Here is a 22,503-nt window from a genome sequence, read left to right as displayed (position 1 = left end):
GGCGCAATGGATAACACGTCTGACTACGGATCAGAAGATTGTAGGTTCGACTCCTATCTGGCTCGGAAGGGTTGTAGGTCCCTGTTTGATTATATTCCTGTGGAATTTTTATTTACCTCAGACTTGTTGTAGGTTCAATATTCTCCAGCAGGACTCATCCAGCAGTTGTTCCACGGTAGAGCGCAAGTAATAGGACCACAGCTAGTTAAACGTTTCCCATTTGCTGCTGGACTCTATGTGATGGCCGTCACGTGGTGTGCTGCTTTTGTATTTCAACATGGGTCCCTGATACTCTTAATTGCGAAAAAGCTTGTTGACAAAAGTGTGTGTGCGCGAGGGTCTGTGGACGTAGGCAGGTGTGTGCACTTGAATGCTTACCCATTTACATGTGTGAGAGGAACAAACCAACTCCCTGTGGGCTGCAGGCTTACAACTGGTAGCCCCAGTAGCCAGGCAGAACCACAGGTAAGGAGAGAGAGAAAGTTGGTCCATTATTAGAGAAGGACCATAAGCATCTTGCACTGCTACCTTCTTCCCCTCTCAGCCACGATCGGCCAAGACCTCTCTATTAGGGTAGAGGGTGAACATTTCTTGGACCTCAGAAACTGAGGGATGTAGACCCAATATGTCCTCCAAGCGCCTAGAGACCTGGTGCCCAATCTGGCATGGTGTTTTTCAGCTTACCCGACCAATCCGGTTGCAAGGTGGACTTTAACAATACTGCTAAAAAGGCACTCCCAGACATCCCTGAGGCCTTCATTTGCATAGGCCCTGCCCTTCTCTTTGTCCTGATTCCCACAAATCAACACAACACTGCAGCAGTATAGATTTGGGGATGGTAAAGAATAATGACAGTGAGGCTAAAAAAGAGAAAGAAAAGTCCCAGAAGTCCTGCAGGCTTCCTTGCTAAATGCAGCTGAACATAGAGCGCACCTTCTTTACTGCAAAGCAAATACATTAAAAATGTTGAGGAGAGACTAATTGAAAAATACATATTACGGGGACAGCACTGGGACCTGCTTTATTTTTTCAATTAGTCTTGAAAACAAAAAAGATTTCTCTCCTGAAAGCTGTTAAAAATATGGAACGCTTCACGAATTTGCGTGTCATCCTTGCGCAGGGGCCATGCTAATCTTCTCTGTATCGTTCCAATTTTAGTATATGTGCTGCCGAAGCGAGCACACTTTATTGATGAACTGACAATGTTTATAAACTCTCTAAATCTACAGTCTCTAGACATAGGGTGGCCTGGCAGAGATGCTCAGATGGCCAGTACGCATTCAAATCTGAGCCAATGGTCAAAAATGTATGAAGAGTAGCAATCCATTATTCTTCACTGCATTTGTGGTCCAAGACTAAACACACCGTAAGTATGTAGATTATACCAGGTTTGCAAAGGCTCCTGGGTCGGGCTACAGACAAGGAGCATTGTGACGTCACGCTGCCTGTGGAACAGTGATATTAAAGGTGAAACAGCTGCACAGTAGGTTAGGTGAAGGGCTCTGAGAGTGGAAAGGCAGCATGCTTGGGTCCCTGGACAAGGTGAGCTTATGATAATGTGTCTGAATGTTCACCTGTGTTGTAATATTAAACCCCTTATTGTTGTAAACGCCTACTTACTAAGGAGTTCTCAAGCTCAGCCCCACACAGACCTGGAACTGATTATGTTAATGCAAACTATTTAAGAAACTGAGCCTGATCTAAAAGATTTCCTTGGATCTAGGACCATTTCGCCTAGCTTTTAGGTGCTTCCTTCTCCTAAAGTCCTTTGTAAAACTTGGGAAAACCTCACAGAACAGACTTCCAGGAGGTCGGATGGGTTCCCTTGTGCCTTCACACACACATACACACACTTTCTAGCCCACTTAAGGACAAAAGGATGCGTAAGTCTACATAGGGCCAGTGGCGCAATGGATAACGCGTCTGACTACGGATCAGAAGATTGTAGGTTCGACTCCTATCTGGCTCGGAAGGGTTGTAGGTCCCTGTTTGATTATATTCCTGTGGAATTTTTATTTACCTCAGACTTGTTGTAGGTTCAATATTCTCCAGCAGGACTCATCCAGCAGTTGTTCCACGGTAGAGCGCAAGTAATAGGACCACAGCTAGTTAAACGTTTCCCATTTGCTGCTGGACTCTATGTGATGGCCGTCACGTGGTGTGCTGCTTTTGTATTTCAACATGGGTCCCTGATACTCTTAATTGCGAAAAAGCTTGTTGACAAAAGTGTGTGTGCGCGAGGGTCTGTGGACGTAGGCAGGTGTGTGCACTTGAATGCTTACCCATTTACATGTGTGAGAGGAACAAACCAACTCCCTGTGGGCTGCAGGCTTACAACTGGTAGCCCCAGTAGCCAGGCAGAACCACAGGTAAGGAGAGAGAGAAAGTTGGTCCATTATTAGAGAAGGACCATAAGCATCTTGCACTGCTACCTTCTTCCCCTCTCAGCCACGATCGGCCAAGACCTCTCTATTAGGGTAGAGGGTGAACATTTCTTGGACCTCAGAAACTGAGGGATGTAGACCCAATATGTCCTCCAAGCGCCTAGACACCTGGTGCCCAATCTGGCATGGTGTTTTTCAGCTTACCCGACCAATCCGGTTGCAAGGTGGACTTTAACAATACTGCTAAAAAGGCACTCCCAGACATCCCTGAGGCCTTCATTTGCATAGGCCCTGCCCTTCTCTTTGTCCTGATTCCCACAAATCAACACAACACTGCAGCAGTATAGATTTGGGGGTGGTGAAGAATAATGACAGTGAGGCTAAAAAAGAGAAAGAAAAGTCCCAGAAGTCCTGCAGGCTTCCTTGCTAAATGCAGCTGAACATAGAGCGCACCTTCTTTACTGCAAAGCAAATACATTAAAAATGTTGAGGAGAGACTAATTGAAAAATACATATTACGGGGACAGCACTGGGACCTGCTTTATTTTTTCAATTAGTCTTGAAAACAAAAAAGATTTCTCTCCTGAAAGCTGTTAAAAATATGGAACGCTTCACGAATTTGCGTGTCATCCTTGCGCAGGGGCCATGCTAATCTTCTCTGTATCGTTCCAATTTTAGTATATGTGCTGCCGAAGCGAGCACACTTTATTGATGAACTGACAATGTTTATAAACTCTCTAAATCTACAGTCTCTAGACATAGGGTGGCCTGGCAGAGATGCTCAGATGGCCAGTACGCATTCAAATCTGAGCCAATGGTCAAAAATGTATGAAGAGTAGCAATCCATTATTCTTCACTGCATTTGTGGTCCAAGACTAAACACACCGTAAGTATGTAGATTATACCAGGTTTGCAAAGGCTCCTGGGTCGGGCTACAGACAAGGAGCATTGTGACGTCACGCTGCCTGTGGAACAGTGATATTAAAGGTGAAACAGCTGCACAGTAGGTTAGGTGAAGGGCTCTGAGAGTGGAAAGGCAGCATGCTTGGGTCCCTGGACAAGGTGAGCTTATGATAATGTGTCTGAATGTTCACCTGTGTTGTAATATTAAACCCCTTATTGTTGTAAACGCCTACTTACTAAGGAGTTCTCAAGCTCAGCCCCACACAGACCTGGAACTGATTATGTTAATGCAAACTATTTAAGAAACTGAGCCTGATCTAAAAGATTTCCTTGGATCTAGGACCATTTCGCCTAGCTTTTAGGTGCTTCCTTCTCCTAAAGTCCTTTGTAAAACTTGGGAAAACCTCACAGAACAGACTTCCAGGAGGTCAGATGGGTTTCCTTGTGCCTTCACACACACATACACACACTTTCTAGCCCACTTAAGGACAAAAGGATGCGTAAGTCTACATAGGGCCAGTGGCGCAATGGATAACGCGTCTGACTACGGATCAGAAGATTGTAGGTTCGACTCCTATCTGGCTCGGAAGGGTTGTAGGTCCCTGTTTGATTATATTCCTGTGGAATTTTTATTTACCTCAGACTTGTTGTAGGTTCAATATTCTCCAGCAGGATTCATCCAGCAGTTGTTCCACGGTAGAGCGCAAGTAATAGGACCACAGCTAGTTAAACGTTTCCCATTTGCTGCTGGACTCTATGTGATGGCCGTCACGTGGTGTGCTGCTTTTGTATTTCAACATGGGTCCCTGATACTCTTAATTGCGAAAAAGCTTGTTGACAAAAGTGTGTGTGCGCGAGGGTCTGTGGACGTAGGCAGGTGTGTGCACTTGAATGCTTACCCATTTACATGTGTGAGAGGAACAAACCAACTCCCTGTGGGCTGCAGGCTTACAACTGGTAGCCCCAGTAGCCAGGCAGAACCACAGGTAAGGAGAGAGAGAAAGTTGGTCCATTATTAGAGAAGGACCATAAGCATCTTGCACTGCTACCTTCTTCCCCTCTCAGCCACGATCGGCCAAGACCTCTCTATTAGGGTAGAGGGTGAACATTTCTTGGACCTCAGAAACTGAGGGATGTAGACCCAATATGTCCTCCAAGCGCCTAGAGACCTGGTGCCCAATCTGGCATGGTGTTTTTCAGCTTACCCGACCAATCCGGTTGCAAGGTGGACTTTAACAATACTGCTAAAAAGGCACTCCCAGACATCCCTGAGGCCTTCATTTGCATAGGCCCTGCCCTTCTCTTTGTCCTGATTCCCACAAATCAACACAACACTGCAGCAGTATAGATTTGGGGGTGGTGAAGAATAATGACAGTGAGGCTAAAAAAGAGAAAGAAAAGTCCCAGAAGTCCTGCAGGCTTCCTTGCTAAATGCAGCTGAACATAGAGCGCACCTTCTTTACTGCAAAGCAAATACATAAAAAATGTTGAGGAGAGACTAATTGAAAAATACATATTACGGGGACAGCACTGGGACCTGCTTTATTTTTTCAATTAGTCTTGAAAACAAAAAAGATTTCTCTCCTGAAAGCTGTTAAAAATATGGAACGCTTCACGAATTTGCGTGTCATCCTTGCGCAGGGGCCATGCTAATCTTCTCTGTATCGTTCCAATTTTAGTATATGTGCTGCCGAAGCGAGCACACTTTATTGATGAACTGACAATGTTTATAAACTCTCTAAATCTACAGTCTCTAGACATAGGGTGGCCTGGCAGAGATGCTCAGATGGCCAGTACGCATTCAAATCTGAGCCAATGGTCAAAAATGTATGAAGAGTAGCAATCCATTATTCTTCACTGCATTTGTGGTCCAAGACTAAACACACCGTAAGTATGTAGATTATACCAGGTTTGCAAAGGCTCCTGGGTCGGGCTACAGACAAGGAGCATTGTGACGTCACGCTGCCTGTGGAACAGTGATATTAAAGGTGAAACAGCTGCACAGTAGGTTAGGTGAAGGGCTCTGAGAGTGGAAAGGCAGCATGCTTGGGTCCCTGGACAAGGTGAGCTTATGATAATGTGTCTGAATGTTCACCTGTGTTGTAATATTAAACCCCTTATTGTTGTAAACGCCTACTTACTAAGGAGTTCTCAAGCTCAGCCCCACACAGACCTGGAACTGATTATGTTAATGCAAACTATTTAAGAAACTGAGCCTGATCTAAAAGATTTCCTTGGATCTAGGACCATTTCGCCTAGCTTTTAGGTGCTTCCTTCTCCTAAAGTCCTTTGTAAAACTTGGGAAAACCTCACAGAACAGACTTCCAGGAGGTCAGATGGGTTCCCTTGTGCCTTCACACACACATACACACACTTTCTAGCCCACTTAAGGACAAAAGGATGCGTAAGTCTACATAGGGCCAGTGGCGCAATGGATAACACGTCTGACTACGGATCAGAAGATTGTAGGTTCGACTCCTATCTGGCTCGGAAGGGTTGTAGGTCCCTGTTTGATTATATTCCTGTGGAATTTTTATTTACCTCAGACTTGTTGTAGGTTCAATATTCTCCAGCAGGACTCATCCAGCAGTTGTTCCACGGTAGAGCGCAAGTAATAGGACCACAGCTAGTTAAACGTTTCCCATTTGCTGCTGGACTCTATGTGATGGCCGTCACGTGGTGTGCTGCTTTTGTATTTCAACATGGGTCCCTGATACTCTTAATTGCGAAAAAGCTTGTTGACAAAAGTGTGTGTGCGCGAGGGTCTGTGGACGTAGGCAGGTGTGTGCACTTGAATGCTTACCCATTTACATGTGTGAGAGGAACAAACCAACTCCCTGTGGGCTGCATGCTTACAACTGGTAGCCCCAGTAGCCAGGCAGAACCACAGGTAAGGAGAGAGAGAAAGTTGGTCCATTATTAGAGAAGGACCATAAGCATCTTGCACTGCTACCTTCTTCCCCTCTCAGCCACGATCGGCCAAGACCTCTCTATTAGGGTAGAGGGTGAACATTTCTTGGACCTCAGAAACTGAGGGATGTAGACCCAATATGTCCTCCAAGCGCCTAGAGACCTGGTGCCCAATCTGGCATGGTGTTTTTCAGCTTACCCGACCAATCCGGTTGCAAGGTGGACTTTAACAATACTGCTAAAAAGGCACTCCCAGACATCCCTGAGGCCTTCATTTGCATAGGCCCTGCCCTTCTCTTTGTCCTGATTCCCACAAATCAACACAACACTGCAGCAGTATAGATTTGGGGGTGGTGAAGAATAATGACAGTGAGGCTAAAAAAGAGAAAGAAAAGTCCCAGAAGTCCTGCAGGCTTCCTTGCTAAATGCAGCTGAACATAGAGCGCACCTTCTTTACTGCAAAGCAAATACATTAAAAATGTTGAGGAGAGACTAATTGAAAAATACATATTACGGGGACAGCACTGGGACCTGCTTTATTTTTTCAATTAGTCTTGAAAACAAAAAAGATTTCTCTCCTGAAAGCTGTTAAAAATATGGAACGCTTCACGAATTTGCGTGTCATCCTTGCGCAGGGGCCATGCTAATCTTCTCTGTATCGTTCCAATTTTAGTATATGTGCTGCCGAAGCGAGCACACTTTATTGATGAACTGACAATGTTTATAAACTCTCTAAATCTACAGTCTCTAGACATAGGGTGGCCTGGCAGAGATGCTCAGATGGCCAGTACGCATTCAAATCTGAGCCAATGGTCAAAAATGTATGAAGAGTAGCAATCCATTATTCTTCACTGCATTTGTGGTCCAAGACTAAACACACCGTAAGTATGTAGATTATACCAGGTTTGCAAAGGCTCCTGGGTCGGGCTACAGACAAGGAGCATTGTGACGTCACGCTGCCTGTGGAACAGTGATATTAAAGGTGAAACAGCTGCACAGTAGGTTAGGTGAAGGGCTCTGAGAGTGGAAAGGCAGCATGCTTGGGTCCCTGGACAAGGTGAGCTTATGATAATGTGTCTGAATGTTCACCTGTGTTGTAATATTAAACCCCTTATTGTTGTAAACGCCTACTTACTAAGGAGTTCTCAAGCTCAGCCCCACACAGACCTGGAATTGATTATGTTAATGCAAACTATTTAAGAAACTGAGCCTGATCTAAAAGATTTCCTTGGATCTAGGACCATTTCGCCTAGCTTTTAGGTGCTTCCTTCTCCTAAAGTCCTTTGTAAAACTTGGGAAAACCTCACAGAACAGACTTCCAGGAGGTCAGATGGGTTCCCTTGTGCCTTCACACACACATACACACACTTTCTAGCCCACTTAAGGACAAAAGGATGCGTAAGTCTACATAGGGCCAGTGCGCAATGGATAACACGTCTGACTACGGATCAGAAGATTGTAGGTTCGACTCCTATCTGGCTCGGAAGGGTTGTAGGTCCCTGTTTGATTATATTCCTGTGGAATTTTTATTTACCTCAGACTTGTTGTAGGTTCAATATTCTCCAGCAGGACTCATCCAGCAGTTGTTCCACGGTAGAGCGCAAGTAATAGGACCACAGCTAGTTAAACGTTTCCCATTTGCTGCTGGACTCTATGTGATGGCCGTCACGTGGTGTGCTGCTTTTGTATTTCAACATGGGTCCCTGATACTCTTAATTGCGAAAAAGCTTGTTGACAAAAGTGTGTGTGCGCGAGGGTCTGTGGACGTAGGCAGGTGTGTGCACTTGAATGCTTACCCATTTACATGTGTGAGAGGAACAAACCAACTCCCTGTGGGCTGCAGGCTTACAACTGGTAGCCCCAGTAGCCAGGCAGAACCACAGGTAAGGAGAGAGAGAAAGTTGGTCCATTATTAGAGAAGGACCATAAGCATCTTGCACTGCTACCTTCTTCCCCTCTCAGCCACGATCGGCCAAGACCTCTCTATTAGGGTAGAGGGTGAACATTTCTTGGACCTCAGAAACTGAGGGATGTAGACCCAATATGTCCTCCAAGCGCCTAGAGACCTGGTGCCCAATCTGGCATGGTGTTTTTCAGCTTACCCGACCAATCCGGTTGCAAGGTGGACTTTAACAATACTGCTAAAAAGGCACTCCCAGACATCCCTGAGGCCTTCATTTGCATAGGCCCTGCCCTTCTCTTTGTCCTGATTCCCACAAATCAACACAGCACTGCAGCAGTATAGATTTGGGGATGGTGAAGAATAATGACAGTGAGGCTAAAAAAGAGAAAGAAAAGTCCCAGAAGTCCTGCAGGCTTCCTTGCTAAATGCAGCTGAACATAGAGCGCACCTTCTTTACTGCAAAGCAAATACATTAAAAATGTTGAGGAGAGACTAATTGAAAAATACATATTACGGGGACAGCACTGGGACCTGCTTTATTTTTTCAATTAGTCTTGAAAACAAAAAAGATTTCTCTCCTGAAAGCTGTTAAAAATATGGAACGCTTCACGAATTTGCGTGTCATCCTTGCGCAGGGGCCATGCTAATCTTCTCTGTATCGTTCCAATTTTAGTATATGTGCTGCCGAAGCGAGCACACTTTATTGATGAACTGACAATGTTTATAAACTCTCTAAATCTACAGTCTCTAGACATAGGGTGGCCTGGCAGAGATGCTCAGATGGCCAGTACGCATTCAAATCTGAGCCAATGGTCAAAAATGTATGAAGAGTAGCAATCCATTATTCTTCACTGCATTTGTGGTCCAAGACTAAACACACCGTAAGTATGTAGATTATACCAGGTTTGCAAAGGCTCCTGGGTCGGGCTACAGACAAGGAGCATTGTGACGTCACGCTGCCTGTGGAACAGTGATATTAAAGGTGAAACAGCTGCACAGTAGGTTAGGTGAAGGGCTCTGAGAGTGGAAAGGCAGCATGCTTGGGTCCCTGGACAAGGTGAGCTTATGATAATGTGTCTGAATGTTCACCTGTGTTGTAATATTAAACCCCTTATTGTTGTAAACGCCTACTTACTAAGGAGTTCTCAAGCTCAGCCCCACACAGACCTGGAACTGATTATGTTAATGCAAACTATTTAAGAAACTGAGCCTGATCTAAAAGATTTCCTTGGATCTAGGACCATTTCGCCTAGCTTTTAGGTGCTTCCTTCTCCTAAAGTCCTTTGTAAAACTTGGGAAAACCTCACAGAACAGACTTCCAGGAGGTCAGATGGGTTCCCTTGTGCCTTCACACACACATACACACACTTTCTAGCCCACTTAAGGACAAAAGGATGCGTAAGTCTACATAGGGCCAGTGGCGCAATGGATAACGCGTCTGACTACGGATCAGAAGATTGTAGGTTCGACTCCTATCTGGCTCGGAAGGGTTGTAGGTCCCTGTTTGATTATATTCCTGTGGAATTTTTATTTACCTCAGACTTGTTGTAGGTTCAATATTCTCCAGCAGGACTCATCCAGCAGTTGTTCCACGGTAGAGCGCAAGTAATAGGACCACAGCTAGTTAAACGTTTCCCATTTGCTGCTGGACTCTATGTGATGGCCGTCACGTGGTGTGCTGCTTTTGTATTTCAACATGGGTCCCTGATACTCTTAATTGCGAAAAAGCTTGTTGACAAAAGTGTGTGTGCGCGAGGGTCTGTGGACGTAGGCAGGTGTGTGCACTTGAATGCTTACCCATTTACATGTGTGAGAGGAACAAACCAACTCCCTGTGGGCTGCAGGCTTACAACTGGTAGCCCCAGTAGCCAGGCAGAACCACAGGTAAGGAGAGAGAGAAAGTTGGTCCATTATTAGAGAAGGACCATAAGCATCTTGCACTGCTACCTTCTTCCCCTCTCAGCCACGATCGGCCAAAACCTCTCTATTAGGGTAGAGGGTGAACATTTCTTGGACCTCAGAAACTGAGGGATGTAGACCCAATATGTCCTCCAAGCGCCTAGACACCTGGTGCCCAATCTGGCATGGTGTTTTTCAGCTTACCCGACCAATCCGGTTGCAAGGTGGACTTTAACAATACTGCTAAAAAGGCACTCCCAGACATCCCTGAGGCCTTCATTTGCATAGGCCCTGCCCTTCTCTTTGTCCTGATTCCCACAAATCAACACAACACTGCAGCAGTATAGATTTGGGGGTGGTGAAGAATAATGACAGTGAGGCTAAAAAAGAGAAAGAAAAGTCCCAGAAGTCCTGCAGGCTTCCTTGCTAAATGCAGCTGAACATAGAGCGCACCTTCTTTACTGCAAAGCAAATACATTAAAAATGTTGAGGAGAGACTAATTGAAAAATACATATTACGGGGACAGCACTGGGACCTGCTTTATTTTTTCAATTAGTCTTGAAAACAAAAAAGATTTCTCTCCTGAAAGCTGTTAAAAATATGGAACGCTTCACGAATTTGCGTGTCATCCTTGCGCAGGGGCCATGCTAATCTTCTCTGTATCGTTCCAATTTTAGTATATGTGCTGCCGAAGCGAGCACACTTTATTGATGAACTGACAATGTTTATAAACTCTCTAAATCTACAGTCTCTAGACATAGGGTGGCCTGGCAGAGATGCTCAGATGGCCAGTACGCATTCAAATCTGAGCCAATGGTCAAAAATGTATGAAGAGTAGCAATCCATTATTCTTCACTGCATTTGTGGTCCAAGACTAAACACACCGTAAGTATGTAGATTATACCAGGTTTGCAAAGGCTCCTGGGTCGGGCTACAGACAAGGAGCATTGTGACGTCACGCTGCCTGTGGAACAGTGATATTAAAGGTGAAACAGCTGCACAGTAGGTTAGGTGAAGGGCTCTGAGAGTGGAAAGGCAGCATGCTTGGGTCCCTGGACAAGGTGAGCTTATGATAATGTGTCTGAATGTTCACCTGTGTTGTAATATTAAACCCCTTATTGTTGTAAACGCCTACTTACTAAGGAGTTCTCAAGCTCAGCCCCACACAGACCTGGAACTGATTATGTTAATGCAAACTATTTAAGAAACTGAGCCTGATCTAAAAGATTTCCTTGGATCTAGGACCATTTCGCCTAGCTTTTAGGTGCTTCCTTCTCCTAAAGTCCTTTGTAAAACTTGGGAAAACCTCACAGAACAGACTTCCAGGAGGTCAGATGGGTTTCCTTGTGCCTTCACACACACATACACACACTTTCTAGCCCACTTAAGGACAAAAGGATGCGTAAGTCTACATAGGGCCAGTGGCGCAATGGATAACGCGTCTGACTACGGATCAGAAGATTGTAGGTTCGACTCCTATCTGGCTCGGAAGGGTTGTAGGTCCCTGTTTGATTATATTCCTGTGGAATTTTTATTTACCTCAGACTTGTTGTAGGTTCAATATTCTCCAGCAGGATTCATCCAGCAGTTGTTCCACGGTAGAGCGCAAGTAATAGGACCACAGCTAGTTAAACGTTTCCCATTTGCTGCTGGACTCTATGTGATGGCCGTCACGTGGTGTGCTGCTTTTGTATTTCAACATGGGTCCCTGATACTCTTAATTGCGAAAAAGCTTGTTGACAAAAGTGTGTGTGCGCGAGGGTCTGTGGACGTAGGCAGGTGTGTGCACTTGAATGCTTACCCATTTACATGTGTGAGAGGAACAAACCAACTCCCTGTGGGCTGCAGGCTTACAACTGGTAGCCCCAGTAGCCAGGCAGAACCACAGGTAAGGAGAGAGAGAAAGTTGGTCCATTATTAGAGAAGGACCATAAGCATCTTGCACTGCTACCTTCTTCCCCTCTCAGCCACGATCGGCCAAGACCTCTCTATTAGGGTAGAGGGTGAACATTTCTTGGACCTCAGAAACTGAGGGATGTAGACCCAATATGTCCTCCAAGCGCCTAGAGACCTGGTGCCCAATCTGGCATGGTGTTTTTCAGCTTACCCGACCAATCCGGTTGCAAGGTGGACTTTAACAATACTGCTAAAAAGGCACTCCCAGACATCCCTGAGGCCTTCATTTGCATAGGCCCTGCCCTTCTCTTTGTCCTGATTCCCACAAATCAACACAACACTGCAGCAGTATAGATTTGGGGGTGGTGAAGAATAATGACAGTGAGGCTAAAAAAGAGAAAGAAAAGTCCCAGAAGTCCTGCAGGCTTCCTTGCTAAATGCAGCTGAACATAGAGCGCACCTTCTTTACTGCAAAGCAAATACATTAAAAATGTTGAGGAGAGACTAATTGAAAAATACATATTACGGGGACAGCACTGGGACCTGCTTTATTTTTTCAATTAGTCTTGAAAACAAAAAAGATTTCTCTCCTGAAAGCTGTTAAAAATATGGAACGCTTCACGAATTTGCGTGTCATCCTTGCGCAGGGGCCATGCTAATCTTCTCTGTATCGTTCCAATTTTAGTATATGTGCTGCCGAAGCGAGCACACTTTATTGATGAACTGACAATGTTTATAAACTCTCTAAATCTACAGTCTCTAGACATAGGGTGGCCTGGCAGAGATGCTCAGATGGCCAGTACGCATTCAAATCTGAGCCAATGGTCAAAAATGTATGAAGAGTAGCAATCCATTATTCTTCACTGCATTTGTGGTCCAAGACTAAACACACCGTAAGTATGTAGATTATACCAGGTTTGCAAAGGCTCCTGGGTCGGGCTACAGACAAGGAGCATTGTGACGTCACGCTGCCTGTGGAACAGTGATATTAAAGGTGAAACAGCTGCACAGTAGGTTAGGTGAAGGGCTCTGAGAGTGGAAAGGCAGCATGCTTGGGTCCCTGGACAAGGTGAGCTTATGATAATGTGTCTGAATGTTCACCTGTGTTGTAATATTAAACCCCTTATTGTTGTAAACGCCTACTTACTAAGGAGTTCTCAAGCTCAGCCCCACACAGACCTGGAACTGATTATGTTAATGCAAACTATTTAAGAAACTGAGCCTGATCTAAAAGATTTCCTTGGATCTAGGACCATTTCGCCTAGCTTTTAGGTGCTTCCTTCTCCTAAAGTCCTTTGTAAAACTTGGGAAAACCTCACAGAACAGACTTCCAGGAGGTCAGATGGGTTCCCTTGTGCCTTCACACACACATACACACACTTTCTAGCCCACTTAAGGACAAAAGGATGCGTAAGTCTACATAGGGCCAGTGGCGCAATGGATAACGCGTCTGACTACGGATCAGAAGATTGTAGGTTCGACTCCTATCTGGCTCGGAAGGGTTGTAGGTCCCTGTTTGATTATATTCCTGTGGAATTTTTATTTACCTCAGACTTGTTGTAGGTTCAATATTCTCCAGCAGGACTCATCCAGCAGTTGTTCCACGGTAGAGCGCAAGTAATAGGACCACAGCTAGTTAAACGTTTCCCATTTGCTGCTGGACTCTATGTGATGGCCGTCACGTGGTGTGCTGCTTTTGTATTTCAACATGGGTCCCTGATACTCTTAATTGCGAAAAAGCTTGTTGACAAAAGTGTGTGTGCGCGAGGGTCTGTGGACGTAGGCAGGTGTGTGCACTTGAATGCTTACCCATTTACATGTGTGAGAGGAACAAACCAACTCCCTGTGGGCTGCAGGCTTACAACTGGTAGCCCCAGTAGCCAGGCAGAACCACAGGTAAGGAGAGAGAGAAAGTTGGTCCATTATTAGAGAAGGACCATAAGCATCTTGCACTGCTACCTTCTTCCCCTCTCAGCCACGATCGGCCAAGACCTCTCTATTAGGGTAGAGGGTGAACATTTCTTGGACCTCAGAAACTGAGGGATGTAGACCCAATATGTCCTCCAAGCGCCTAGACACCTGGTGCCCAATCTGGCATGGTGTTTTTCAGCTTACCCGACCAATCCGGTTGCAAGGTGGACTTTAACAATACTGCTAAAAAGGCACTCCCAGACATCCCTGAGGCCTTCATTTGCATAGGCCCTGCCCTTCTCTTTGTCCTGATTCCCACAAATCAACACAACACTGCAGCAGTATAGATTTGGGGGTGGTGAAGAATAATGACAGTGAGGCTAAAAAAGAGAAAGAAAAGTCCCAGAAGTCCTGCAGGCTTCCTTGCTAAATGCAGCTGAACATAGAGCGCACCTTCTTTACTGCAAAGCAAATACATTAAAAATGTTGAGGAGAGACTAATTGAAAAATACATATTACGGGGACAGCACTGGGACCTGCTTTATTTTTTCAATTAGTCTTGAAAACAAAAAAGATTTCTCTCCTGAAAGCTGTTAAAAATATGGAACGCTTCACGAATTTGCGTGTCATCCTTGCGCAGGGGCCATGCTAATCTTCTCTGTATCGTTCCAATTTTAGTATATGTGCTGCCGAAGCGAGCACACTTTATTGATGAACTGACAATGTTTATAAACTCTCTAAATCTACAGTCTCTAGACATAGGGTGGCCTGGCAGAGATGCTCAGATGGCCAGTACGCATTCAAATCTGAGCCAATGGTCAAAAATGTATGAAGAGTAGCAATCCATTATTCTTCACTGCATTTGTGGTCCAAGACTAAACACACCGTAAGTATGTAGATTATACCAGGTTTGCAAAGGCTCCTGGGTCGGGCTACAGACAAGGAGCATTGTGACGTCACGCTGCCTGTGGAACAGTGATATTAAAGGTGAAACAGCTGCACAGTAGGTTAGGTGAAGGGCTCTGAGAGTGGAAAGGCAGCATGCTTGGGTCCCTGGACAAGGTGAGCTTATGATAATGTGTCTGAATGTTCACCTGTGTTGTAATATTAAACCCCTTATTGTTGTAAACGCCTACTTACTAAGGAGTTCTCAAGCTCAGCCCCACACAGACCTGGAACTGATTATGTTAATGCAAACTATTTAAGAAACTGAGCCTGATCTAAAAGATTTCCTTGGATCTAGGACCATTTCGCCTAGCTTTTAGGTGCTTCCTTCTCCTAAAGTCCTTTGTAAAACTTGGGAAAACCTCACAGAACAGACTTCCAGGAGGTCAGATGGGTTCCCTTGTGCCTTCACACACACATACACACACTTTCTAGCCCACTTAAGGACAAAAGGATGCGTAAGTCTACATAGGGCCAGTGGCGCAATGGATAACACGTCTGACTACGGATCAGAAGATTGTAGGTTCGACTCCTATCTGGCTCGGAAGGGTTGTAGGTCCCTGTTTGATTATATTCCTGTGGAATTTTTATTTACCTCAGACTTGTTGTAGGTTCAATATTCTCCAGCAGGACTCATCCAGCAGTTGTTCCACGGTAGAGCGCAAGTAATAGGACCACAGCTAGTTAAACGTTTCCCATTTGCTGCTGGACTCTATGTGATGGCCGTCACGTGGTGTGCTGCTTTTGTATTTCAACATGGGTCCCTGATACTCTTAATTGCGAAAAAGCTTGTTGACAAAAGTGTGTGTGCGCGAGGGTCTGTGGACGTAGGCAGGTGTGTGCACTTGAATGCTTACCCATTTACATGTGTGAGAGGAACAAACCAACTCCCTGTGGGCTGCAGGCTTACAACTGGTAGCCCCAGTAGCCAGGCAGAACCACAGGTAAGGAGAGAGAGAAAGTTGGTCCATTATTAGAGAAGGACCATAAGCATCTTGCACTGCTACCTTCTTCCCCTCTCAGCCACGATCGGCCAAGACCTCTCTATTAGGGTAGAGGGTGAACATTTCTTGGACCTCAGAAACTGAGGGATGTAGACCCAATATGTCCTCCAAGCGCCTAGAGACCTGGTGCCCAATCTGGCATGGTGTTTTTCAGCTTACCCGACCAATCCGGTTGCAAGGTGGACTTTAACAATACTGCTAAAAAGGCACTCCCAGACATCCCTGAGGCCTTCATTTGCATAGGCCCTGCCCTTCTCTTTGTCCTGATTCCCACAAATCAACACAACACTGCAGCAGTATAGATTTGGGGATGGTGAAGAATAATGACAGTGAGGCTAAAAAAGAGAAAGAAAAGTCCCAGAAGTCCTGCAGGCTTCCTTGCTAAATGCAGCTGAACATAGAGCGCACCTTCTTTACTGCAAAGCAAATACATTAAAAATGTTGAGGAGAGACTAATTGAAAAATACATATTACGGGGACAGCACTGGGACCTGCTTTATTTTTTCAATTAGTCTTGAAAACAAAAAAGATTTCTCTCCTGAAAGCTGTTAAAAATATGGAACGCTTCACGAATTTGCGTGTCATCCTTGCGCAGGGGCCATGCTAATCTTCTCTGTATCGTTCCAATTTTAGTATATGTGCTGCCGAAGCGAGCACACTTTATTGATGAACTGACAATGTTTATAAACTCTCTAAATCTACAGTCTCTAGACATAGGGTGGCCTGGCAGAGATGCTCAGATGGCCAGTACGCATTCAAATCTGAGCCAATGGTCAAAAATGTATGAAGAGTAGCAATCCATTATTCTTCACTGCATTTGTGGTCCAAGACTAAACACACCGTAAGTATGTAGATTATACCAGGTTTGCAAAGGCTCCTGGGTCGGGCTACAGACAAGGAGCATTGTGACGTCACGCTGCCTGTGGAACAGTGATATTAAAGGTGAAACAGCTGCACAGTAGGTTAGGTGAAGGGCTCTGAGAGTGGAAAGGCAGCATGCTTGGGTCCCTGGACAAGGTGAGCTTATGATAATGTGTCTGAATGTTCACCTGTGTTGTAATATTAAACCCCTTATTGTTGTAAACGCCTACTTACTAAGGAGTTCTCAAGCTCAGCCCCACACAGACCTGGAACTGATTATGTTAATGCAAACTATTTAAGAAACTGAGCCTGATCTAAAAGATTTCCTTGGATCTAGGACCATTTCGCCTAGCTTTTAGGTGCTTCCTTCTCCTAAAGTCCTTTGTAAAACTTGGGAAAACCTCACAGAACAGACTTCCAGGAGGTCAGATGGGTTCCCTTGTGCCTTCACACACACATACACACACTTTCTAGCCCACTTAAGGACAAAAGGATGCGTAAGTCTACATAGGGCCAGTGGCGCAATGGATAACGCGTCTGACTACGGATCAGAAGATTGTAGGTTCGACTCCTATCTGGCTCGGAATGGTTGTAGGTCCCTGTTTGATTATATTCCTGTGGAATTTTTATTTACCTCAGACTTGTTGTAGGTTCAATATTCTCCAGCAGGACTCATCCAGCAGTTGTTCCACGGTAGAGCGCAAGTAATAGGACCACAGCTAGTTAAACGTTTCCCATTTGCTGCTGGACTCTATGTGATGGCCGTCACGTGGTGTGCTGCTTTTGTATTTCAACATGGGTCCCTGATACTCTTAATTGCGAAAAAGCTTGTTGACAAAAGTGTGTGTGCGCGAGGGTCTGTGGACGTAGGCAGGTGTGTGCACTTGAATGCTTACCCATTTACATGTGTGAGAGGAACAAACCAACTCCCTGTGGGCTGCAGGCTTACAACTGGTAGCCCCAGTAGCCAGGCAGAACCACAGGTAAGGAGAGAGAGAAAGTTGGTCCATTATTAGAGAAGGACCATAAGCATCTTGCACTGCTACCTTCTTCCCCTCTCAGCCACGATCGGCCAAGACCTCTCTATTAGGGTAGAGGGTGAACATTTCTTGGACCTCAGAAACTGAGGGATGTAGACCCAATATGTCCTCCAAGCGCCTAGACACCTGGTGCCCAATCTGGCATGGTGTTTTTCAGCTTACCCGACCAATCCGGTTGCAAGGTGGACTTTAACAATACTGCTAAAAAGGCACTCCCAGACATCCCTGAGGCCTTCATTTGCATAGGCCCTGCCCTTCTCTTTGTCCTGATTCCCACAAATCAACACAACACTGCAGCAGTATAGATTTGGGGGTGGTGAAGAATAATGACAGTGAGGCTAAAAAAGAGAAAGAAAAGTCCCAGAAGTCCTGCAGGCTTCCTTGCTAAATGCAGCTGAACATAGAGCGCACCTTCTTTACTGCAAAGCAAATACATTAAAAATGTTGAGGAGAGACTAATTGAAAAATACATATTACGGGGACAGCACTGGGACCTGCTTTATTTTTTCAATTAGTCTTGAAAACAAAAAAGATTTCTCTCCTGAAAGCTGTTAAAAATATGGAACGCTTCACGAATTTGCGTGTCATCCTTGCGCAGGGGCCATGCTAATCTTCTCTGTATCGTTCCAATTTTAGTATATGTGCTGCCGAAGCGAGCACACTTTATTGATGAACTGACAATGTTTATAAACTCTCTAAATCTACAGTCTCTAGACATAGGGTGGCCTGGCAGAGATGCTCAGATGGCCAGTACGCATTCAAATCTGAGCCAATGGTCAAAAATGTATGAAGAGTAGCAATCCATTATTCTTCACTGCATTTGTGGTCCAAGACTAAACACACCGTAAGTATGTAGATTATACCAGGTTTGCAAAGGCTCCTGGGTCGGGCTACAGACAAGGAGCATTGTGACGTCACGCTGCCTGTGGAACAGTGATATTAAAGGTGAAACAGCTGCACAGTAGGTTAGGTGAAGGGCTCTGAGAGTGGAAAGGCAGCATGCTTGGGTCCCTGGACAAGGTGAGCTTATGATAATGTGTCTGAATGTTCACCTGTGTTGTAATATTAAACCCCTTATTGTTGTAAACGCCTACTTACTAAGGAGTTCTCAAGCTCAGCCCCACACAGACCTGGAACTGATTATGTTAATGCAAACTATTTAAGAAACTGAGCCTGATCTAAAAGATTTCCTTGGATCTAGGACCATTTCGCCTAGCTTTTAGGTGCTTCCTTCTCCTAAAGTCCTTTGTAAAACTTGGGAAAACCTCACAGAGCAGACTTCCAGGAGGTCAGATGGGTTCCCTTGTGCCTTCACACACACATACACACACTTTCTAGCCCACTTAAGGACAAAAGGATGCGTAAGTCTACATAGGGCCAGTGGCGCAATGGATAACACGTCTGACTACGGATCAGAAGATTGTAGGTTCGACTCCTATCTGGCTCGGAAGGGTTGTAGGTCCCTGTTTGATTATATTCCTGTGGAATTTTTATTTACCTCAGACTTGTTGTAGGTTCAATATTCTCCAGCAGGACTCATCCAGCAGTTGTTCCACGGTAGAGCGCAAGTAATAGGACCACAGCTAGTTAAACGTTTCCCATTTGCTGCTGGACTCTATGTGATGGCCGTCACGTGGTGTGCTGCTTTTGTATTTCAACATGGGTCCCTGATACTCTTAATTGCGAAAAAGCTTGTTGACAAAAGTGTGTGTGCGCGAGGGTCTGTGGACGTAGGCAGGTGTGTGCACTTGAATGCTTACCCATTTACATGTGTGAGAGGAACAAACCAACTCCCTGTGGGCTGCAGGCTTACAACTGGTAGCCCCAGTAGCCAGGCAGAACCACAGGTAAGGAGAGAGAGAAAGTTGGTCCATTATTAGAGAAGGACCATAAGCATCTTGCACTGCTACCTTCTTCCCCTCTCAGCCACGATCGGCCAAGACCTCTCTATTAGGGTAGAGGGTGAACATTTCTTGGACCTCAGAAACTGAGGGATGTAGACCCAATATGTCCTCCAAGCGCCTAGAGACCTGGTGCCCAATCTGGCATGGTGTTTTTCAGCTTACCCGACCAATCCGGTTGCAAGGTGGACTTTAACAATACTGCTAAAAAGGCACTCCCAGACATCCCTGAGGCCTTCATTTGCATAGGCCCTGCCCTTCTCTTTGTCCTGATTCCCACAAATCAACACAGCACTGCAGCAGTATAGATTTGGGGATGGTGAAGAATAATGACAGTGAGGCTAAAAAAGAGAAAGAAAAGTCCCAGAAGTCCTGCAGGCTTCCTTGCTAAATGCAGCTGAACATAGAGCGCACCTTCTTTACTGCAAAGCAAATACATTAAAAATGTTGAGGAGAGACTAATTGAAAAATACATATTACGGGGACAGCACTGGGACCTGCTTTATTTTTTCAATTAGTCTTGAAAACAAAAAAGATTTCTCTCCTGAAAGCTGTTAAAAATATGGAACGCTTCACGAATTTGCGTGTCATCCTTGCGCAGGGGCCATGCTAATCTTCTCTGTATCGTTCCAATTTTAGTATATGTGCTGCCGAAGCGAGCACACTTTATTGATGAACTGACAATGTTTATAAACTCTCTAAATCTACAGTCTCTAGACATAGGGTGGCCTGGCAGAGATGCTCAGATGGCCAGTACGCATTCAAATCTGAGCCAATGGTCAAAAATGTATGAAGAGTAGCAATCCATTATTCTTCACTGCATTTGTGGTCCAAGACTAAACACACCGTAAGTATGTAGATTATACCAGGTTTGCAAAGGCTCCTGGGTCGGGCTACAGACAAGGAGCATTGTGACGTCACGCTGCCTGTGGAACAGTGATATTAAAGGTGAAACAGCTGCACAGTAGGTTAGGTGAAGGGCTCTGAGAGTGGAAAGGCAGCATGCTTGGGTCCCTGGACAAGGTGAGCTTATGATAATGTGTCTGAATGTTCACCTGTGTTGTAATATTAAACCCCTTATTGTTGTAAACGCCTACTTACTAAGGAGTTCTCAAGCTCAGCCCCACACAGACCTGGAACTGATTATGTTAATGCAAACTATTTAAGAAACTGAGCCTGATCTAAAAGATTTCCTTGGATCTAGGACCATTTCGCCTAGCTTTTAGGTGCTTCCTTCTCCTAAAGTCCTTTGTAAAACTTGGGAAAACCTCACAGAACAGACTTCCAGGAGGTCAGATGGGTTCCCTTGTGCCTTCACACACACATACACACACTTTCTAGCCCACTTAAGGACAAAAGGATGCGTAAGTCTACATAGGGCCAGTGGCGCAATGGATAACGCGTCTGACTACGGATCAGAAGATTGTAGGTTCGACTCCTATCTGGCTCGGAAGGGTTGTAGGTCCCTGTTTGATTATATTCCTGTGGAATTTTTATTTACCTCAGACTTGTTGTAGGTTCAATATTCTCCAGCAGGACTCATCCAGCAGTTGTTCCACGGTAGAGCGCAAGTAATAGGACCACAGCTAGTTAAACGTTTCCCATTTGCTGCTGGACTCTATGTGATGGCCGTCACGTGGTGTGCTGCTTTTGTATTTCAACATGGGTCCCTGATACTCTTAATTGCGAAAAAGCTTGTTGACAAAAGTGTGTGTGCGCGAGGGTCTGTGGACGTAGGCAGGTGTGTGCACTTGAATGCTTACCCATTTACATGTGTGAGAGGAACAAACCAACTCCCTGTGGGCTGCAGGCTTACAACTGGTAGCCCCAGTAGCCAGGCAGAACCACAGGTAAGGAGAGAGAGAAAGTTGGTCCATTATTAGAGAAGGACCATAAGCATCTTGCACTGCTACCTTCTTCCCCTCTCAGCCACGATCGGCCAAGACCTCTCTATTAGGGTAGAGGGTGAACATTTCTTGGACCTCAGAAACTGAGGGATGTAGACCCAATATGTCCTCCAAGCGCCTAGACACCTGGTGCCCAATCTGGCATGGTGTTTTTCAGCTTACCCGACCAATCCGGTTGCAAGGTGGACTTTAACAATACTGCTAAAAAGGCACTCCCAGACATCCCTGAGGCCTTCATTTGCATAGGCCCTGCCCTTCTCTTTGTCCTGATTCCCACAAATCAACACAACACTGCAGCAGTATAGATTTGGGGGTGGTGAAGAATAATGACAGTGAGGCTAAAAAAGAGAAAGAAAAGTCCCAGAAGTCCTGCAGGCTTCCTTGCTAAATGCAGCTGAACATAGAGCGCACCTTCTTTACTGCAAAGCAAATACATTAAAAATGTTGAGGAGAGACTAATTGAAAAATACATATTACGGGGACAGCACTGGGACCTGCTTTATTTTTTCAATTAGTCTTGAAAACAAAAAAGATTTCTCTCCTGAAAGCTGTTAAAAATATGGAACGCTTCACGAATTTGCGTGTCATCCTTGCGCAGGGGCCATGCTAATCTTCTCTGTATCGTTCCAATTTTAGTATATGTGCTGCCGAAGCGAGCACACTTTATTGATGAACTGACAATGTTTATAAACTCTCTAAATCTACAGTCTCTAGACATAGGGTGGCCTGGCAGAGATGCTCAGATGGCCAGTACGCATTCAAATCTGAGCCAATGGTCAAAAATGTATGAAGAGTAGCAATCCATTATTCTTCACTGCATTTGTGGTCCAAGACTAAACACACCGTAAGTATGTAGATTATACCAGGTTTGCAAAGGCTCCTGGGTCGGGCTACAGACAAGGAGCATTGTGACGTCACGCTGCCTGTGGAACAGTGATATTAAAGGTGAAACAGCTGCACAGTAGGTTAGGTGAAGGGCTCTGAGAGTGGAAAGGCAGCATGCTTGGGTCCCTGGACAAGGTGAGCTTATGATAATGT

At 45.2% G+C, this 22,503-nt stretch overlaps 19 non-coding genes across 19 annotated transcripts; 7 read left to right on the top strand and 12 right to left on the bottom strand.

Annotated features, from left to right (window-relative positions):
* Positions 1-1,075: 1,075 nt before the first annotated feature.
* On the bottom strand, positions 1,076-1,182 carry LOC147704435 (U6 spliceosomal RNA). Its single transcript, XR_015298959.1, has one exon. It is a non-coding gene; the product is annotated as a U6 spliceosomal RNA (small nuclear RNA).
* Positions 1,183-1,896: 714 nt separating this feature from the next.
* On the top strand, positions 1,897-1,969 carry TRNAR-ACG (transfer RNA arginine (anticodon ACG)). The gene has a single exon. It is a non-coding gene; the product is annotated as a tRNA-Arg (tRNA).
* A 1,010-nt stretch (positions 1,970-2,979) lies between these two features.
* On the bottom strand, positions 2,980-3,086 carry LOC147704433 (U6 spliceosomal RNA). The gene has a single exon (XR_015298958.1). It is a non-coding gene; the product is annotated as a U6 spliceosomal RNA (small nuclear RNA).
* A 714-nt stretch (positions 3,087-3,800) lies between these two features.
* TRNAR-ACG (transfer RNA arginine (anticodon ACG)) lies at positions 3,801-3,873 on the top strand. Its single transcript has one exon. It is a non-coding gene; the product is annotated as a tRNA-Arg (tRNA).
* A 1,010-nt stretch (positions 3,874-4,883) lies between these two features.
* LOC147704431 (U6 spliceosomal RNA) lies at positions 4,884-4,990 on the bottom strand. The gene has a single exon (XR_015298957.1). It is a non-coding gene; the product is annotated as a U6 spliceosomal RNA (small nuclear RNA).
* A 1,797-nt stretch (positions 4,991-6,787) lies between these two features.
* Positions 6,788-6,894, bottom strand: LOC147704430 (U6 spliceosomal RNA). Its single transcript, XR_015298956.1, has one exon. It is a non-coding gene; the product is annotated as a U6 spliceosomal RNA (small nuclear RNA).
* A 1,796-nt stretch (positions 6,895-8,690) lies between these two features.
* LOC147704429 (U6 spliceosomal RNA) lies at positions 8,691-8,797 on the bottom strand. The gene has a single exon (XR_015298955.1). It is a non-coding gene; the product is annotated as a U6 spliceosomal RNA (small nuclear RNA).
* A 714-nt stretch (positions 8,798-9,511) lies between these two features.
* Positions 9,512-9,584, top strand: TRNAR-ACG (transfer RNA arginine (anticodon ACG)). The gene has a single exon. It is a non-coding gene; the product is annotated as a tRNA-Arg (tRNA).
* A 1,010-nt stretch (positions 9,585-10,594) lies between these two features.
* LOC147704427 (U6 spliceosomal RNA) lies at positions 10,595-10,701 on the bottom strand. The gene has a single exon (XR_015298954.1). It is a non-coding gene; the product is annotated as a U6 spliceosomal RNA (small nuclear RNA).
* A 714-nt stretch (positions 10,702-11,415) lies between these two features.
* TRNAR-ACG (transfer RNA arginine (anticodon ACG)) lies at positions 11,416-11,488 on the top strand. Its single transcript has one exon. It is a non-coding gene; the product is annotated as a tRNA-Arg (tRNA).
* Positions 11,489-12,498: 1,010 nt separating this feature from the next.
* LOC147704425 (U6 spliceosomal RNA) lies at positions 12,499-12,605 on the bottom strand. Its single transcript, XR_015298953.1, has one exon. It is a non-coding gene; the product is annotated as a U6 spliceosomal RNA (small nuclear RNA).
* A 714-nt stretch (positions 12,606-13,319) lies between these two features.
* Positions 13,320-13,392, top strand: TRNAR-ACG (transfer RNA arginine (anticodon ACG)). Its single transcript has one exon. It is a non-coding gene; the product is annotated as a tRNA-Arg (tRNA).
* Positions 13,393-14,402: 1,010 nt separating this feature from the next.
* Positions 14,403-14,509, bottom strand: LOC147704423 (U6 spliceosomal RNA). The gene has a single exon (XR_015298952.1). It is a non-coding gene; the product is annotated as a U6 spliceosomal RNA (small nuclear RNA).
* Positions 14,510-16,306: 1,797 nt separating this feature from the next.
* Positions 16,307-16,413, bottom strand: LOC147704422 (U6 spliceosomal RNA). The gene has a single exon (XR_015298951.1). It is a non-coding gene; the product is annotated as a U6 spliceosomal RNA (small nuclear RNA).
* Positions 16,414-17,127: 714 nt separating this feature from the next.
* On the top strand, positions 17,128-17,200 carry TRNAR-ACG (transfer RNA arginine (anticodon ACG)). Its single transcript has one exon. It is a non-coding gene; the product is annotated as a tRNA-Arg (tRNA).
* A 1,010-nt stretch (positions 17,201-18,210) lies between these two features.
* On the bottom strand, positions 18,211-18,317 carry LOC147704420 (U6 spliceosomal RNA). Its single transcript, XR_015298950.1, has one exon. It is a non-coding gene; the product is annotated as a U6 spliceosomal RNA (small nuclear RNA).
* Positions 18,318-20,114: 1,797 nt separating this feature from the next.
* Positions 20,115-20,221, bottom strand: LOC147704419 (U6 spliceosomal RNA). Its single transcript, XR_015298949.1, has one exon. It is a non-coding gene; the product is annotated as a U6 spliceosomal RNA (small nuclear RNA).
* Positions 20,222-20,935: 714 nt separating this feature from the next.
* On the top strand, positions 20,936-21,008 carry TRNAR-ACG (transfer RNA arginine (anticodon ACG)). The gene has a single exon. It is a non-coding gene; the product is annotated as a tRNA-Arg (tRNA).
* A 1,010-nt stretch (positions 21,009-22,018) lies between these two features.
* Positions 22,019-22,125, bottom strand: LOC147704417 (U6 spliceosomal RNA). The gene has a single exon (XR_015298948.1). It is a non-coding gene; the product is annotated as a U6 spliceosomal RNA (small nuclear RNA).
* Between the last annotated feature and the right edge of the window lie 378 nt (positions 22,126-22,503).

The sequence above is a fragment of the Lissotriton vulgaris genome, chromosome 7 (assembly GCF_964263255.1).
Source record: "Lissotriton vulgaris chromosome 7, aLisVul1.2, whole genome shotgun sequence".
Taxonomy (NCBI): Eukaryota; Metazoa; Chordata; class Amphibia; order Caudata; family Salamandridae; genus Lissotriton; species Lissotriton vulgaris.
Note: the sequence above shows the minus strand (reverse complement) of the source record. Positions and strands in the feature narration are given on the sequence as shown.